This window comes from Schistocerca nitens, chromosome 1, assembly GCF_023898315.1.
Source record: "Schistocerca nitens isolate TAMUIC-IGC-003100 chromosome 1, iqSchNite1.1, whole genome shotgun sequence".
Classification (NCBI taxonomy): domain Eukaryota; kingdom Metazoa; phylum Arthropoda; class Insecta; order Orthoptera; family Acrididae; genus Schistocerca; species Schistocerca nitens.
This window is the reverse complement of record NC_064614.1, coordinates 790,662,266-790,674,755: the sequence shown is the minus strand read 5'-3', so window position 1 is coordinate 790,674,755 and position 12,490 is coordinate 790,662,266.

The window sequence follows — 12,490 nt, the reverse complement described above, 5'->3', positions numbered from 1 at the left end:
GCCACTATACACTTGTCTATGAAGATTTAGTTTCAAGTTAGTATTAAGGTTTTTCTTGCAGGGAACAATACATTGACATGTCCTAAAGTGGAGAAAGATAAATGTTTGTAGTGTGTTAGGTACCATATAAACATAAGAAAGGACCACACCACAAGTAAATGTAGTTGTAAGCTTATGATATGCATGAATGTGATAGTGTGAAAATATGTGTAGAAGAATACAGTTGCAGTACGTTACATACCATGATGCTGAACTAAGGTTGAGCACTACCAAGTAATTGAGGGGTTGAAACCAAACTACTGTGAGTGCTGACTACCCATGAAAGTGTCAAACACCTGAATTACATTGAAATTTTTATGCACATTTATTACTTACGTAAACATTGTTTTATGCTCATTATACGTAACATATTGTATTGATGATACAACTCTGTAAACCTCAGCACATGAAATGGTTATCCTTTATTCAATGACCATAACAATTAAATATTGAGCTGCACATTTGAACACTGAATAAGTATCAGATGCGATTGGTATCATCAGATTTGAGTTGTGTTTGTAAACAACAAACTATTTTGTTCTTAGGATCACAGTTAAATATGTTAACAAGACATAACTGGGCACATAAATTCCTTTCCATGGAATTTCCTCAACCCTGTAGAATGTAGATCCTTCCTGGAGAATACTAGAGAGGTGAGGCTATTCATAGTTATTTGAGTGGCACATAGTATCTATTGTAGCGACTATTGTTTACTTCTTAGATTCTTTATGCTCCGACGAGCAGCCATTGTAAATTGAAGTGAAATGTATGTCAATTTATGCTATAAATGAAAACAGAATCTATTATTATATGAATGTTATCTGAAGAATGTATAACCAAACGAGAGTAAAATGTGTACTCATATAATTGGAACCAATAATGTAACAAAAATGAATACTTTATATAAAAGGGGGAGATAATATGTCGCAGACTATAATGTATGTGAACAACAATAATGTCATGTCAGCAAACGAGTAGGATAATTGTAATTTGTATTTTATATATGTACAGTAGGTGGAAAGGAAATCACAGAAACTTCATGTAATGCAACTGTGTGAAAGACACTCAAAAGCAAAGCACAAAAACATACGAAACCTGGATGCAAAGTGTTAAGTGTGAGTGTGATAAACTAAAAATGACAATACTTCATGTAACATGAATTTTCTGTGCTCATCAATGTCATAAAAGCAGCAAGGAACTTGCCTTGTCAACGGATTTCGGATGTGTGGCTGGTCTCCCCACTGAACAAGTGACAGAGACGAGGTGAAATAAATCCCTCAGGCCGCTGATATGGAAACCAGTTGACACTGCATCAAAGGTTTCACAAAGGATCATGCTGCTGAACATGAGCTTCATGAATTTGTGCAGTTGAAAGCTACTGTAAATGCATGATACCAACGATCTGCCCTCATATTGAACATGTGAGCGTGAGCTGGGAAGGTAATGGACGCTGCGCTGCGCACACATGCTTTGAAAGGTGTAGATGCTGATTGACAGCAATGGGACTATGTGGTTACAGCAAGCACTGTGTTAGGAGAGAAAACTTATACATCTATGTGATAAAAAAAGCTGCACGCCCAAATAAATTGATAACCATTGAGGATAATTCTGATAACCAAAAATAAAGACTATGCCCCCATACGACCAGGGAAATAAGCCCAGACACTGTGCTGTTCCATATCATGTCAGTGCACAGGGTGGGCAATGTGTTGAATCATATTATTTTTTCGTTCTTTTCTTTTTATACATGTAAGCTATATGTAAACTGAATGGGATATCCACAGTGCCAAAGGTAAATTAACAAGTTGTTTTGTGACAAGGATACTGTTTTGGTACATCTGCATGAAACAAAAGAAGAAATATGCTCTTCCATTTATTAATTCCTGTATCTTCACAAGTGGTAGCGAGCGGACGTATGCTCGGATCAGTCATACCAGCATTGTTAAAAAGTGTGTATCTCAAAAGTGTTATAAAAAGTTATTAGAAAGGTAAAATTAATTTGCATGTGTGAGATGTGCATCTCTGTCTGTTCATCATTTCACCCGCCACTGAGATCCTGCATCAAGAGGTTCGGAGCAGACAAGAGGAATTTGTGTGAGCAGCAGAGGAGCGAGCCTGCATCGGCATTATTATAATCGAGACTACACAAAATGGGATTAATGTGAAGCATTACCTGTTGCTACTGGAATCAGTTAAAGTTCTCCGAGGATACGTGTACAGATTTATAAATTACCTTCCAATTTCTATCAGATATTTTCCCAATCAATTTTTTCAGATTATTCAAGCAGCAATTATTAATCAATTCCCACCATTATCCCCCCACACATATACATATGCCACTATTCACCAACACGACATTCTTTATTTCAGTGACTGCTTCATATCCAGTGCCATATGGATCCTCCCAGCAATACCAGATTTTCTGAATACATCAATGGATTGCAACGCGAGGATAGCTGAGCTCAGTGGTAAATGACACTGCGCAGCGGTTATGTGTAGCAAGTAGGGCACACCACAATAAGTCTCTTGTTATGGCAATGAGGCCAAATGCTGGGTTTTAGTGAAACAAATGGGTACTGGAAGCATATAAATAAGTCTGGATTTGAAGGCAGGGAAACAGTCTGGCATATTGTAAACAAAGAATGTGAACATAGAGAAAAACCAGGCTGCAGCAACATTGCATTAGAAGAAAATGGAATACTGTTGAATGAACCAAAGTCTGTATGTGAAGCCTTCATTAAACATTTTAGTAAGGCATGCAGAGAAGAAAAAGATGAATCAGCCCTGAAAATAAACACAGTTAAAATGAGTAATTCATTTTTCCTAAGGAGTGTAACAGAGTTTGAGGTCATGAATATAATTTCAAAACTCAAAGTAAAATCATCTAGTGGCTGGGATGACGTATCATCCACACTACTTAAAGAATGCGAAAATGAGTTAATAAAACCAATAACACATCTAATTAACAATCAATTGGCCAGGGGACCTTTCCAGGGCCTTTAAAAATCACTGAGATACAACCAGTGTATAAAAAGGGGTTATCACAGACATAAATAACTACTGGCCAATCTCTTTGACTTCAACACTTGGCAAGCTGCTTCAAAGAATAATTCTAGATCAAATGGAATCCTTCTTCTGTAAATACTAACTATTAAACAAAACAGAACATGGAATTGGAAAGGGCGATCTACAATAACAGCATTAGCAACTTTTTTCCATGAACTACTGAACAGGCTGGATGAAGGAAACAAAGTTATAGGGACTTTCCTAGATCTGTCTAAAGCATTCGATTCTGTGAATCATGCAGCACTGTTATCCAATTTAGAAAATTACAGAATAAGAGGAGTAGCTCTAAAATTACTAAGTTCTTACCTCCATGATAGAAGACAGTGCACAAAACTAAATTATAAGAATTAAAGTAAGATCCAAACAGTAAAGTCAGCATACAGAACTCTCAATTGTGGAGTTCCCCAAGGAAGTATACTTGGACCATTCTTGTTTATAGTATATATTAATGATATAACACAGCAACAAAACTCCAAACTAGTGAACTATGCTGATGATACATCTTTTATTAGCTGGGGCTGTACAGAGCGGGCAGCATTCCAAAGCAACAAAGAGAACTTTGAAATGATCACAGAATATCTAACAGTGAATAAGCTTACACTGAATAAGGACAAGACTGTAGTAATAAAGTTCTTGCTACATTTTAATAATACTCGTACTCAATCACTTTCTACAGTTGAAACACAAGACAAACATAAGTTTTTAGGCATATTGATTGATGAACATCTCACTTGGAAAGAGCATATCAGCTCCACCTGTAAAAAGGTTTCTAGTAATATTTACTTACTAAAAGTCTTGCAAATATAATAGCTCCCCGTGTGCTTAAACAAGTGTATTATGGGTTAATACACTCGCATCTGCAATATGGGATCGAGGTTTGGGGTGGGGCACCCACTGTCTATATGGATCGCATTTTCAGGCTTCAAAAGAGAGTAGTTAGGATAATTGCTAATACAAGCAAACGCCAGTCCTGTAGGGACTATTTAAAAAAATATAAATTACTGACTGTGTACTCATTGTATGTATTTAAGACCATAATGTTTGTAAAAGAGAACAAGGAAAATAGTGTAAAGAACAGTGACACCCATAATTACAATACTCGAGCCAAAAGTGACTATCATAGGATACGGGCTAACAAGAAAGCTACAGACCACAGTCCATATGTAACTGGGAGACAATTCTATAATAAGTTGCCAAAAAATATAAAGCAACTCCAAGGCAACCTTTTCAAGGGCAAGTTGAAAAATGTGTTAATAGAATGATGTTTATACTGATTAAAAGAAATCTGAGCTGCAGTACTGTTAGTTTATTCTTTTACATACTGCAGTATATCAGTGGTGGTATTGCTATAATTGGCTAATTGATATATATAATCATGATATGTATGGAGTGATATATAATGTGTTTATAACATTATTGCATGGAATGATACACAATGTGCTACTTGATGTATATATTCATTCTTGGAATGACATGATATTGATATAATTGTACAAAAAAATGATGATGTCCAAGACTGTAAAGTTAACATGGACAAATAAACATTATTATTATTATTATTATTATTATCATCACTTTTCATCGCCAGAAGGGCGACACCGGATAGCAGGCTACTGGGCTCCACCAGCTGCAGCCATGAGTTCGAGACTGGGCCGAGCCTGCCACCTGCAGTAAGTCCTCCTTAAGACTCGGTGTCACAGCCGTACCGATCTGCCATCTGCACCTGCTGCCTCAATAATGGGTTCCCAGCAGTGCTTGGCACCACAGCACCAGCTAGCTTCTGCCCATGGACAGCAGGTTGCACCTTGTACACAGAGGCTCCACACACGACCACTGCAGTCGTGTGTGGAGACACCATTGCACCCCAACACGACGCACCAATGACGTCAATGACCACGGCCTACAAAGGCTTCAGGTCTCAGCAGCACAAGGCACTGGTTCAGTAGTTCTAGGTGGAAGCAGCTGCCTGTTCATCAGTCCCAGCAATGGTCAGTGAGGAGAGGTGTGCCCATCTCACCATGTATCGAAATCAATAAAAGTTCTTTGTAACTGTTAACAGCATTTGCCCTGGGTCCCATGGCCTGTCACCACTGCTCACTCATCCCGCAGCATGCCCGGCACACTGCGGAATGGTGGTAGGAGAGCCAAAGGCACCACAGTTGACAGCAAAGGGGTTCCATCCCTGCAGTATCTCTGTTAGAATGAGTAAGATTATTTTTGATCTTGTGAGGTGGCAGTCATGGGATTGAAGTTTAGGGGACATTATTATACAAGGGTTACCTTTATGAGACTGATGGAGCCGGTTCACTTATCACAGTTTAAGGGGAACTCTGGAGATGAATGTTTGGTGGCTGTTCACTGTACTCTGTATAATTTACTTGGGCACTCTGCCTCTTAAACTGAATTGGTAGCTGTGAATTGCTTTATTTGTAATAATTTTGGGCAAACAGCTAGACAGTGCTGAGTGTCCACATAGCTCACAATTAGACAGAAGTAGGTTGATAGAGTACTCTCCAACTACCTGTTCTATCGACATTGGTTTTATTATTTCTCTTTGTTTTTCTGAGTTGTGAAAATGAGTAAAGTTGAGATAGTGGCAATGTCAGAGACATGACGTGTTGCGAGTGAGGCGGCTTTACAGTTGTCAGTCAATTAGGTAGCTCATTTGAAGGCAGATACTGTGGTTGCAAAAAAAGCATTAGTGGACAAAGAAATTGAAATAGAATTAATGAAGTCTCAAGCTCTAGAGATGGATTTGACTATTGCTAACCTCATTTCTCCCTTCTCTGGTAAGGCACTGTGGATGTGGTAGCATTTGTAGAAGAGCTCATGACGTCGTTCAACTAAGGCGGTTGGTCGGTTAAACATTTATCACAGATTGCAAGGTTACATTTGATGGGGGAAGTGAAGTTGTTTGCAATGTGCAAAAAAGCATTACACAATGCTGATCAACTGAGACAGGCATTGGAACAACAGCACAGGAAACAGAAGAGTGAGCAGTTGGGTATTGTGTCCAGAAGGCATAAAGAGGCAGTGGAGGATTTCATGGATATGGTTAAGAAATTGAATGTCCACACCTATGAGTTATAGCAGAATGAAGAGGTGAACAAAGTGGTCCTGTAGAAGGCCGAGCAATGGGCATTCAATTTTTTTCTGAGGGTGTGGGGGCATCTAAAAATTTCCATGCAAGAGTTAGGTTAGCACTGGAATATGAGAAAATTGACAGACTGACAGGGGTGAGGGATTTAAGACATGCTTGCGTCAGATGTAAAGTGCTTTAGTTGTGAATGAACAGGACATATGCAGAGGAACTGCTAACAGCAATGAAAGAGTGGAGGTAACAGAGCTGGCCAACAATTTAATGGGAATGGTAGCAGGGAAGTGTAGGTCATCAACAGGCACACAGAGATGGTTTAGAGGCGATCCAGGGGGAAGGAGTGTCCGACAAACTTAGCAATGAAACACAGGGTCACTGACAGGAGTTCTCAGTAAAAATAAATTAAGTAAGAACGAATGCAGATGTTGTACGTGCCATGTGTGTAACAGATGGTAGGAAACATAAAGTTTCGTTGGACACAGGGGTGCATGTGTCAGTGGCCTCAAAAGAGTTAGCAAGTTAAGAGGTGATAAAACCAAACATATTACAGTTTGTGTTGGGTAGGGGATACTGGTACACAGTCATTGTGGTCAATAGTGATGAGTTTTTTGTTCAAGACAACCAAGTTAGGCAATGTGATAAAGTGGTGTCTCATGTAAGCAAGGCCTATAGTTGAATATGGTGGTGAGGAATTATTATTTAAAAGAGAGAGAGAGAGAGAGACTTAGATTGGCGGATAGAGTGACATACTTCTGGTGTTACCTGTATGGAAGTAAACCCAAGGTAGTTATGGACCATGCTGCTTTGGAATGGTTACAAGGTTTGAAGGACCCAACCGGTAGATTACTGAGATGGGCATTGCAACTCAGTGAATCTGAGTATGAAGTAATCCATAAAGCAGGGAAAAACAAGGGAATACAAGTGGGCTAAGCAGAAAAATAGCTGCAGTGCAGGCACTAGGTCATAACTTCAGGGACTGCCAAATAGGGAATGTGTAAACAGTATGGCAGCCAACATTGGTTTAGCATGTGTGATAGATTATTATGCACATTTTACAGCACTATGGGGGATGCCAGATGATAAATCAGGGTGGCAGAAAAGTACTAGTGGAAGGGAAGGAAAGAGGATGTTAATCGGTAAATCAGGAATTGTGTGGATTGTGCACAGTGAATGAATTTTGAGTAGCAAGTATGAACTGTTACAGAGGCTGCCAAAAGCAATGGAACCATTGTTTCATTGGGGTGAACATGTTAGGCCCATTCAACCAAACACCGGCAGGTAATCATTTTGTTCTGAGTGTAACAGACCAATTTTCTTGTTACATCGACATAGTGCTGATGTCGGACCAATAAGTGGTCCCGGTGAATAAGCGGATGTTGAAGTTTGGGGTGCCAGAGATGATAATTACAGACCAGGGGAATAGCTTCATGTCACACCTGATAAAAGAGCCATGTCAGTTACTAAAGACAAAAAAACTGAGAATCAGTTCACTTTACTCACAAGCCAATGAAAGGATGGAACGGGTTCTTTAGACAATTGGGAAGATGCTTAGTTATTACATGAATGCTCACCATTCAGATTGGAACACTTATCTATCGATCTTAGTGAGTGCACACAACTCCAAAGTACACACTAGCACAGCGTAGTCGCCATTCGAGGTGAGGTACAAGATTAGCCAGAAAAGAGGCATGGTACAGGAGTTTGTCAAAATAGTGAGGAAGTGTGGGGAAAGGTCCAGTGAGCAAATACTAAGACACTGGAGAAGCAGGAAGACGCAGTAAAATGAATGTGAACATTACCTCAGTATAAAATGGGTCCATGGGTAATGGTATCAAGTCCATATACCTCAAGGGAAAGATGAAGAAGTTTGTACCAGGAACCATTCCAAGTAATTGAAACTACATGAACAGTAAATGTAAAGTTGCTGCTGCCAACAAGGACAACAACTGTGAATGTTGGGTGTCCATGACCATTCGAGGGTGCACCAGAGGCAGTGCCACAAGAGGTATTGGTAAAAGGAAGCAGAAGAAATGGAAGGATGAGCAACAGGAAAGAGAGGTCCAGAAACCTCAGGCCATTATGAAATGAATATTTTTCTTTTGTGTATATTGTAGGGTATTAACATTGTTTTGGATAAAATTATACATTTCTGTAAGTGTATTGAGATGTGCTGTTTGGAAACAGTAGGCTTCTGAAGGTCAGGGAAGTGATACTGGTCTCTGTCCTCATGGTGCTGTACAGAAGAAAGGCCGAAGAAGAAGAATGCTAGTTGGCGGTGCTGTACTGCTTCACTGAGGACGGAGTGCGGGTGCTGCAGAATCATCACCTAGATGGAGGAGTTTTGTTTTCCAGGCATCATGATGTGGTGTTATTCTACCACAGGTGGTCATTATGTTTAGTGTGTGGGATGAAATTAGGTGGCTGCAGAAAGTGTTTTCTGGGATACAACAGTTGACGTTTAGTAGTGGGAGCCTAAAAGATGTCTGAAACGAGCACAGGAATTTGCTGGGGGCATTTGTACGATTAAAGGAGCAGAAAGCAGGACATGATTGGAGTGGTTATGCATGATTATAGGATAGTGAAAAGGGGATGGACAGACGCTGGGGGTAGAATATTAAAGATCACCTTTGGGTCAGCTGATGTGAGTGATGATGTATGCAAGTTGAATTAAACGGCAGAAGCCAAGACAACTAAAGTAACTGTGGAGTGGCATTACATGCAGATTGTGAACTTGGAGAGTGGAGTGCTAAACAACACATGCTTGCTCTGGTAACTGGGAAGGAAGTTGTGGATTATGCCAGGGCCTCAGCTAGTGCTTTGAACTGGGACCTGGAAGCAGTGCAAGCTTCAACACAAGTTCTAGATGCAAGACTAACAATAACGAGGTTATTGCAGTCACTGGGAGATAGCATCTGGGACGTATGAGTGGAGTTTGTTGCTGTCACCTGAACAGTATTTGAGAAGGTTGAGGAAGATGCAAAGAGAATTACTGCCAGAACTGTAGTTAGTTGTGGAGCCAAGCAGCCATAACTTACCATTCTACTACTATGGTGTTGCGGTGGGTGTGAAAGTGGATAGCACATAATTGTATCACAGTGCTCAAGTGTTACACAGTGCACACTTACCTGCTGAAGTTAGCAGAAGTTGGGAAATTAGTGCAAGTAAGAGGAAGGGGTGCTACTATTAGCAGATGATGGGGATCAATGTGTTGTGCTGACTGAAGGTGAGCTCCAGCAATGCCAGAGTGGGGTAGTCACCATATGCCTGACTCGCATAATTGGGATGAGTAGGAGTACACGCATCATGCAACTCTTCAGGTGTAAAACAGAGAGATTTCCTTGCCAAAATGATGTGAAATGGAACCATAATTTCTGAAGGCAGGTTTACACTGGATATACTCCATGTACAACAACTTAGAGGTAGTTGCTAGTTGCTATGAGATGCAGAAACTCAGGGGGGCAAGCTGTCTGGAATTACAATGCAATGGACTGTTGATCACATTTCATTTAGCAGCTACTCTGATGGGAGTTACTCTACTAAATGTGACACAGCTCAGCTGTACTGGTCAGATGAAGCTCTACAGATGTTGTCCAAAAAACACCTTACTTTCCTTAACTACACCTGGGAACATAGCCTTGTCGTTCAAAAAGCTGGATGATAGCAGTCCACGAGGGACGGATCACTGCAGAGCAATTGTTGCAGCTTGTGGAACAGTATCGGCATGGTAGACATCAGGTAACCAAACTTGAGTGTCACAATTGCTAGCACTGATGTGACTGATTCTGCATTGCCAAGCTCTCATGTACTTGAAATGACGAGTCATGCAGAGGTTCAACTCAATGGTAATCCAAGTTCCCGTAAACTGGATACCCCAACTGGGTGAGGAAAGATAGTCTTTGAGTCAGGGGTTAATGCACTAAGTTGCATAGTAATTAAGAATAGCCAATTCAGTATTGTGTACCACAAAAGAGAACTGAGACAGGGTAATACCCAAGGGACCAGGTCTTGTCTTTAGCGGAGGGCAGTGTAGTGCCATGGCCCAGTCTTTGGACAGTGTTGCGGTAACAGCCGCTGGTTGGTAGATGCCATTGTGGCAGGTCACAATAACAAACATGCCAGTGGCTTGTAAGCGAGGATAGCTGAGCTCAGTGGTAAGTAGCACTGGGCAATGGTGACATGTAGCAATTGGGGCACTCCAGAGAAGTCTCTTGTTATGGAAACTTGGCTAGGCGCTGTGTTTTAGTGGAACAAATGGGCACTGGAGGCATAAAAATAAGTTTGGATTTTAAGCAGGGATCACTTGTTCTCTCTGGAGGCTAGCAGTATCACCACAATGCAACAGCAATGCCAGACGAGTGGGCTCTGGAAACTGCAGCCATGGGTTCGAGACTGAGCTTCGCCTGCTGTCCCACTAAGTCCTTCACAGGACTTGGTCTCTCATCCCTGCTGATATGCCACCTGCGCCTACTGCCACCGATGTGGAATTCCCAGAAGGACTTGGCACCACATTGCCAGCTGCTGGCTGACTTCTGTCCAAGGGTAGCTCATTGTACCTCAATCCCAGAAGACACTACAACCATGGCTGTGTGTGGACCCAAGTGGCCATCTCCCAAGTGGAACATCATTGTACCATAACACAATGTGTTGCTTATGTCAATGGCTGTGGCATATAGAGGCTGCTGGCCTCAGCAGCATGAGGCACCGGTTCAGCAGCTCCAGGTGGAAGCTGTCACCTGTTCATAAGCCCCAGCAAGGGTCAATGAGAAGAAGCGTGCCTGTCTCATTATGCCATGTACTGAAATCATTAAAAATTCTTTGTAATTGTTAAGTGTTTTCCCTGGGCCTCACAGACTGTCACCACTATTCATTCATACCCAGCATGCTACAAGTAGCAGACAATACACGATCTTTAGAGAATTATTGAATAGAGTTTTTTAGAAAAACACTGTGTAATGCTTGACTAATTTTTAAATTGTAAATAGTTCAGTAGATAATGATCTTTAACAATGTCCACAAGATACATAGTTGTAAACAGTAATGTAACTTCAGCATTGAAATTCCTGTAAATGATAGCTATCAAAATAAGTAAGAATTTTAGCAGCAGCCTGTGTATTTTGAAAGTAACTGTTCAAAATCAATACTTTATGAAATTTTATATAACAAATCAGAACACAAACAACACCAAATACTTTCTTAATTACTGTAAAATTACTATCACACTTAAATTTTTGTGAATATGTAATTTTTCATTATAACTTTACAAAAGTATAATGGTAATAGTGAATGTGTCATCATGGTTTATTACTTTTTTTTATATAGGATGTAACATAAATATATGGCATAAACTGCAGGACACAGTCCTCACACATGGATTAAGAAATTATGTTATATGAACATGGGTCTGGAAATGCTTTGTTTCTGTGTTACAACTCGTTTTCTCCACCTCAATAATGATGGGAAACACACATCAACAAAATGCACCAGCATACCACATGCAACTATTTCTCACAAGAGATGCCCTCCACGGGCATTGATGCATGCATCAAGTGACCGTTGTGTATGTCAGATGTGCTTATGTATCCCTGGAGTATGGCATATGGTTTCACAGCCTTCCATAATACGGGCATGGAGACTTTGAACCTCTTGTATTGGGGTTCCATACACAAGAGCTTTCAAATGCTATCCCACCCCCCATAAATAAGAGTCCAGTGGATTTAGGTCCGGGGAGCGTGGAGCACAGGCAACTGGTCCATCTCTATCTATCCATCCATCACCAAATCTGTTATTTAGAAGCCAACAGACATTAAGACTAAAACGAGGAAGTGCATGAAGTACATGTTTTGTCACACGGCTAAAAGGACTTCTGTTAACAGATCAGGTAGAACATTCTCTACAAAATCATGAGAACTTTGTCCATTGATCCTGGGTGGAAGAAAGTGAGGACCTACCAAATAGTCACCAACAATGCCAGCCCAAACACTGACAGAAAATCTTTGTTGATGACTGATATATATCGATTGTGAAAATTTACAATCTGATCTTGTTGAAATCACACCTCGCCTATGAACAGCACCATTGCACTAAAATTAGGGTTGACACTCTGTTAAATAAACCATTCACAGAAAAGTAACCATGCAGGAAAATCCATTGCTAATAACTCTTGCACACGCAGTAAATGGTATGGATACAGCTGGTCCTCGCATAACACTCACCAGACAGTCATGTGGCCAACATTCATTGTTGCAGCTACTTGCCTTGTACAGACACTAGGGTCATCGTCAACTGCAT